The sequence below is a fragment of the Oncorhynchus clarkii genome, chromosome 25, assembly GCF_045791955.1.
Source record: "Oncorhynchus clarkii lewisi isolate Uvic-CL-2024 chromosome 25, UVic_Ocla_1.0, whole genome shotgun sequence".
Classification (NCBI taxonomy): domain Eukaryota; kingdom Metazoa; phylum Chordata; class Actinopteri; order Salmoniformes; family Salmonidae; genus Oncorhynchus; species Oncorhynchus clarkii.
In genome coordinates, this window is record NC_092171.1 from 45,579,483 (window position 1) to 45,587,034 (window position 7,552).

Below are 7,552 nucleotides of genomic sequence, written 5' to 3' on the forward strand. Positions count from 1 at the left end.
AGGGGAGATAGAGGAACAAGGACATCATAGGGGAGATAGAGCATTGAGGACTTCATAGGGGAGATAGAGCATTGAGGACTTCATAGGGGAGATAGAGGAACAAGGACTTCATAGGGGAGATAGAGCATTGAGGACTTCATAGGGGAGATAGAGCATTGAGGACTTCATAGGGGAGATAGAGGAACAAGGACTTCATAGGGGAGATAGAGCATTGAGGACTTCATAGGGGAGATAGAGCATTGAGGACTTCATAGGGGAGATAGAGCATTGAGGACTTCATAGGGAAGATAGAGGAACGAGGACTTCATAGGGGAGATAGAGGAACGAGGACTTCATAGGGGAGATAGAGCATTGAGGACTTCATAGGGGAGTTAGAGGAACAAGGACTTCATAGGGGAGATAGAGCATTGAGGACTTCATAGGGGAGATAGAGGAACAAGGACTTCATAGGGGAGATAGAGCATTGAGGACTTCATAGGGGAGATAGAGCATTGAGGACTTCATAGGGGAGTTAGAGGAACAAGGACTTCATAGGGGAGATAGAGCATTGAGGACTTCATAGGGGAGATAGAGCATTGAGGACTTCATAGGGGAGATAGAGCATTGAGGACTTCATAGGGGAGATAGAGCATTGAGGACTTCATAGGGGAGATAGAGCATTGAGGACTTCATAGGGGAGATAGAGGAACAAGGACTTCATAGGGGAGATAGAGCATTGAGGACTTCATAGGGGAGATAGAGCATTGAGGACTTCATAGGGGAGATAGAGGAACAAGGACTTCATAGGGGAGATAGAGGAACGAGGACTTCATCGGGGAGATAGAGGAACGAGGACTTCATAGGGGAGATAGAGCATTGAGGACTTCATAGGGGAGTTAGAGGAACAAGGACTTCATAGGGGAGATAGAGCATTGAGGACTTCACAGGGGAGATAGAGCATTGAGGACTTCATAGGGGAGTTAGAGGAACAAGGACTTCATAGGGGAGATAGAGCATTGAGGACTTCATAGGGGAGATAGAGCATTGAGGACTTCATAGGGGAGATAGAGCATTGAGGACTTCATAGGGGAGATAGAGCATTGAGGACTTCATAGGGGAGATAGAGCATTGAGGACTTCATAGGGGAGATAAAGGAACAAGGACTTCATAGGGGAGATAGAGCATTGAGGACTTCATAGGGGAGATAGAGCATTGAGGACTTCATAGGGGAGATAGAGCATTGAGGACTTCATAGGGGAGATAGAGCATTGAGGACTTCATAGGGGAGATAGAGCATTGAGGACTTCATAGGGGAGATAGAGCATTGAGGACTTCATAGGGGAGATAGAGCATTGAGGACTTCATAGGGGAGATAGAGGAACGAGGACTTCATAGGGGAGATAGAGCATTGAGGACTTCATAGGGGAGATAGAGCATTGAGGACTTCATAGGGGAGATAGAGAATTGAGGACTTCATAGGGGAGATAGAGCATTGAGGACTTCATAGGGGAGATAGAGCATTGAGGACTTCATAGGGGAGATAGAGCATTGAGGACTTCATAGGGGAGATAGAGGAACGAGGACTTCATAGGGGAGATAGAGGATTGAGGACTTCATAGGGGAGATAGAGCATTGAGGACTTCATAGGGGAGATAGAGGAACGAGGACTTCATAGGGGAGATAGAGCATTGAGGACTTCATAGGGGAGATAGAGCATTGAGGACTTCATAGGGGAGATAGAGCATTGAGGACTTCATAGGGGAGATAGAGCATTGAGGACTTCATAGGGGAGATAGAGGAACAAGGACTTCATAGGGGAGATAGAGGAACAAGGACTTCATAGGGGAGATAGAGGAACAAGGACTTCATAGGGGAGATAGAGGAACAAGGACTTCATAGGGGAGATAGAGCATTGAGGACTTCATAGGGGAGATAGAGCATTGAGGACTTCATAGGGGAGATAGAGGAACGAGGACTTCATAGGGGAGATAGAGCATTGAGGACTTCATAGGGGAGATAGAGCATTGAGGACTTCATAGGGGAGATAGAGGAACAAGGACTTCATAGGGGAGATAGAGCATTGAGGACTTCATAGGGGAGATAGAGCATTGAGGACTTCATAGGGGAGTTAGAGCATTGAGGACTTCATAGGGGAGATAGAGCATTGAGGACTTCATAGGGGAGATAGAGGAACAAGGACTTCATAGGGGAGATAGAGGAACAAGGACTTCATAGGGGAGATAGAGGAACAAGGACTTCATAGGGGAGATAGAGGAACAAGGACTTCATAGGGGAGATAGAGCATTGAGGACTTCATAGGGGAGATAGAGCATTGAGGACTTCATAGGGGAGATAGAGCATTGAGGACTTCATAGGGGAGATAGAGCATTGAGGACTTCATAGGGGAGATAGAGCATTGAGGACTTCATAGGGGAGATAGAGGAACAAGGACTTCATAGGGGAGATAGAGCATTGAGGACTTCATAGGGGAGATACAGCATTGAGGACTTCATAGAGGAGATAGAGCATTGAGGACTTCATAGGGGAGATAGAGCATTGAGGACTTCATAGGGGAGATAGAGCATTGAGGACTTCATAGGGGAGATAGAGCATTGAGGACTTCATAGGGGAGATAGAGCATTGAGGACTTCATAGGGGAGATAGAGCATTGAGGACTTCATAGGGGAGATAGAGCATTGAGGACTTCATAGGGGAGATAGAGCATTGAGGACTTCATAGGGGAGATAGAGCATTGAGGACTTCATAGGGGAGATAGAGCATTGAGGACTTCATAGGGGAGATAGAGCATTGAGGACTTCATAGGGGAGATAGAGCATTGAGGACTTCATAGGGGAGATAGAGCATTGAGGACTTCATAGGGGAGATAGAGCATTGAGGACTTCATAGGGGAGATGGAGCATTGAGGACTTCATAGGGGAGATAGAGCATTGAGGACTTCATAGGGGAGATAGAGCATTGAGGACTTCATAGGGGAGATAGAGCATTGAGGACTTCATAGGGGAGATAGAGCATTGAGGACTTCATAGGGGAGATAGAGCATTGAGGACTTCATAGGGGAGATAGAGCATTGAGGACTTCATAGGGGAGATAGAGCATTGAGGACTTCATAGGGGAGATAGAGCATTGAGGACTTCATAGAGGAGATAGAGCATTGAGGACTTCATAGGGGAGATAGAGCATTGAGGACATTGAGGACTTCATAGGGGAGATAGAGCATTGAGGACTTCATAGGGGAGATAGAGCATTGAGGACTTCATAGGGGAGATAGAGCATTGAGGACTTCATAGGGGAGATAGAGCATTGAGGACTTCATAGAGGAGATAGAGCATTGAGGACTTCATAGGGGAGATAGAGCATTGAGGACTTCATAGGGGAGATAGAGCATTGAGGACTTCATAGAGGAGATAGAGCATTGAGGACTTCATAGGGGAGATAGAGCATTGAGGACTTCATAGGGGAGATAGAGCATTGAGGACTTCATAGGGGAGATAGAGGAACAAGGACTTCATAGAGACCAAATACCATTTTTTTCTTTTATTCTGAAATATTTCTCATTTAATTGTGGTATTTTTGAATTAATTACTGTTTTTGAAAATATCTTGGAAATCATTACATTTTGTTGATTTACCTCCAGATTTGAATTTGTAGTAAATATATACATACTAATTAAAAATCTAATTCATGATGGCGAGGATACAAATGTTGTGGTATTTAACTCTCGATCCTTGGAACGCATTAAGTCCATTTTATTTAGGTGTGTTTGGGGGGGGGGGCTGATTAGAACCTTCCACAGGCTTTACCTTTAACCCTCTGTCTATTGATTGGTCTGGATGTGAAACATTAAACCTTATCCCCTCTATCTATTGGTTGGTCTGGATGTGAAACATTAAACCTTATCCCCTCTGTCTATTGATTGGTCTGGATGTGAAACATTAAACCTTATCCCCTCTGTCTATTGGTTGGTCTGGATGTGAAACATTAAACCTTATCCCCTCTGTCTATTGGTTGGTCTGGATGTGAAACATTAAACCTTATCCCCTCTGTCTATTGATTGGTCTGGATGTGAAACATTAAACCTTATCCCCTCTGTCTATTGGTTGGTCTGGATGTGAAACATTAAACCTTATCCCCTCTGTCTATTGGTTGGTCTGGATGTGAAACATTAAACCTTATCCCCTCTGTCTATTGGTTGGTCTGGATGTGAAACATTAAACCTTATCCCCTCTGTCTATTGGTTGGTCTGGATGTGAAACATTAAACCTTATCCCCTCTGTCTATTGGTTGGTCTGGATGTGAAACATTAAACCTTATCCCCTCTGTCTATTGGTTGGTCTGGATGTGAAACATTAAACCTTATCCTTCTATTGGTTGGTCTGGATGTGAAACATTAAACCTTATCCTTCTATTGGTTGGTCTGGATGTGAAACATTAAACCTTATCCCCTCTGTCTATTGGTTGGTCTGGATGTGAAACATTAAACCTTATCCCCTCTGTCTATTGATTGGTCGGATGTGAAACATTAAACCTTATCCCCTCTGTCTATTGGTTGGTCTGGATGTGAAACATTAAACCTTATCCCCTCTGTCTATTGGTTGGTCTGGATGTGAAACATTAAACCTTATCCTTCTATTGGTTGGTCTGGATGTGAAACATTAAACCTTATCCCCTCTGTCTATTGATTGGTCGGATGTGAAACATTAAACCTTATCCCCTCTGTCTATTGGTTGGTCTGGATGTGAAACATTAAACCTTATCCCCTCTGTCTATTGGTTGGTCTGGATGTGAAACATTAAACCTTATCCCCTCTGTCTATTGGTTGGTCTGGATGTGAAACATTAAACCTTATCCCCTCTGTCTATTGGTTGGTCTGGATGTGAAACATTAAACCTTATCCCCTCTGTCTATTGGTTGGTCTGGATGTGAAACATTAAACCTTATCCCCTCTGTCTATTGGTTGGTCTGGATGTGAAACATTAAACCTTATCCCCTCTGTCTATTGATTGGTCGGATGTGAAACATTAAACCTTATCCCCTCTGTCTATTGGTTGGTCTGGATGTGAAACATTAAACCTTATCCCCTCTGTCTATTGGTTGGTCTGGATGTGAAACATTAAACCTTATCCCCTCTGTCTATTGGTTGGTCTGGATGTGAAACATTAAACCTTATCCCCTCTGTCTATTGGTTGGTCTGGATGTGAAACATTAAACCTTATCCCCTCTGTTTATTAATTGGTCTGGATGTAAAATCCCTGATAGGTCATTTATTTACTCAGTCTGTTGAATCCCCTCCAACGCCAATGGTATTGTATTAAAATAAAAAGGCTCTGGGCAGCAACAACAAACTATCTGAAATGACTTTAGCTCATCGTTCTTACTAAGGTAAAAGAGACTAGTCCATCTGCATGAACATAGACTCTTACATTACTATATGCTAGTATATCAACATAAACAGGTGTATTAGTAGACTGGTGTATTAGTATACTGGTGTATTAGTATACTGGTGTATTAGTATACTGGTATGTTAATATATACTGGTGTATTAGTATACTGGTGTATTAGTATACTGGTATGTTAATATATACTGGTGTATTAGTATACTGGTGTATTAGTATACTGGTATGTTAATATATACTGGTGTATTAGTATACTGGTATGTTAATATATACTGGTGTATTAGTATACTGGTGTATTAGTATACTGGTATGTTAATATATACTGGTGTATTAGTATACTGGTGTATATGTATACTGGTGTATTAGTATACTGGTGTATTAGTATACTGGTGTATATGTATACTGGTGTATTAGTATACAGGTGTATTAGTATACAGGTGTATTAGTATACTGGTGTATTAGTATACTGGTGTATTAGTATACTGGTATGTTAATATATACTGGTGTATATGTATACTGGTGTATATGTATACTGGTGTATTAGTATACAGGTGTATTAGTATACTGGTGTATTAGTATACAGGTGTATTAGTATACAGGTGTATTAGTATACTGGTGTATTAGTATACTGGTGTATTAGTATACTGGTATGTTAATATATACTGGTGTATTAGTATACTGGTGTATATGTATACTGGTGTATTAGTATACTGGTGTATTAGTATACAGGTGTATTAGTATACAGGTGTATTAGTATACTGGTGTATTAGTATACTGGTATGTTAATATATACTGGTGTATTAGTATACTGGTGTATTAGTATACTGATGTATTAGTATACTGGTATGTTAATATATACTGGTGTATTAGTATACTGGTATGTTAATATATACTGGTGTATTAGTATACTGGTGTATACGTATACTGGTGTATTAGTATACAGGTGTGTTAATATACTGGTGTATTAGTATACTGGTGTGTTAGTATACAGGTGTGTTAGTACACTGGTGTATTAGTATACTGGTGTGTTAGTATACTGGTATGTTAATATATACTGGTGTATTAGTATACTGGTGTATTAGTATATTGGTGTATTAGTATACTGGTGTATTAGTATACTGGTATGTTAATATATACTGGTGTATTAGTATACTGGTGTATTAGTATACTGGTGTATTAGTATACTGGTATGTTAATATATACTGGTGTATTAGTATACTGGTGTATTAGTATACTGGTATGTTAATATAAACTGGTGTATTAGTATACTGGTGTATTAGTATACAGGTGTGTTAATGTACTGGTGTATTAGTATACTGGTGTGTTAGTATACTGGTGTGTTAATATATACTGGTGTATTAGTATACTGGTGTATTAGTATATTGGTGTATTAGTATACTGGTGTATTAGTATACTGGTATGTTAATATATACTGGTGTATTAGTATACGGGTGTTTTAGTATACTGGTGTATTAGTATACTGGTGTATTAGTATACTGGTATGTTAATATATACTGGTGTATTAGTATACTGGTGTGTTAGTATACAGGTGTGTTAGTATACTGGTGTATTAGTATACTGGTGTGTTAGTATACTGGTGTGTTAGTATACAGGTGTTAGTATACTGGTGTGTTAGTATACTGGTGTGTTAGTATACTGGTATGTTAATATATACTGGTGTATTAGTATACTGGTGTTAGTATACTGGTGTATTAGTATACTGGTGTATTAGTATATTGGTGTGTTAATATATACTGGCGTATTAGTATACTGGTGTATTAGTATACAGGTGTGTTAGTATACTATGCGGATGACACACAGCTGTACATTTCAATGAAACATGGTGAAGCCCAAAAAATTGCCCTTGCTAGAAGCCTGCGTTTCAGACATAAGGAAGTGGATGGCTGCAAACGTTCTACTTTTAAACTCGGACAAAACAGAGATGCTTGTTCTAGGTCCCAAGAAACAAAGAGATCTTCTGTTGAATCTGACAATTAATCTTAATGGTTGTACAGTCTTCTCAAATAAAACTGTGAAGGACCTCGGCGTTACTCTGGACCCTGATCTCTCTTTTGAAGAACATATCAAGACCATTTCAAGGACAGCTTTTTTCCATCTACGTAACATTGCAAAAATCAGAAACTTTCTGTCCAAAAATG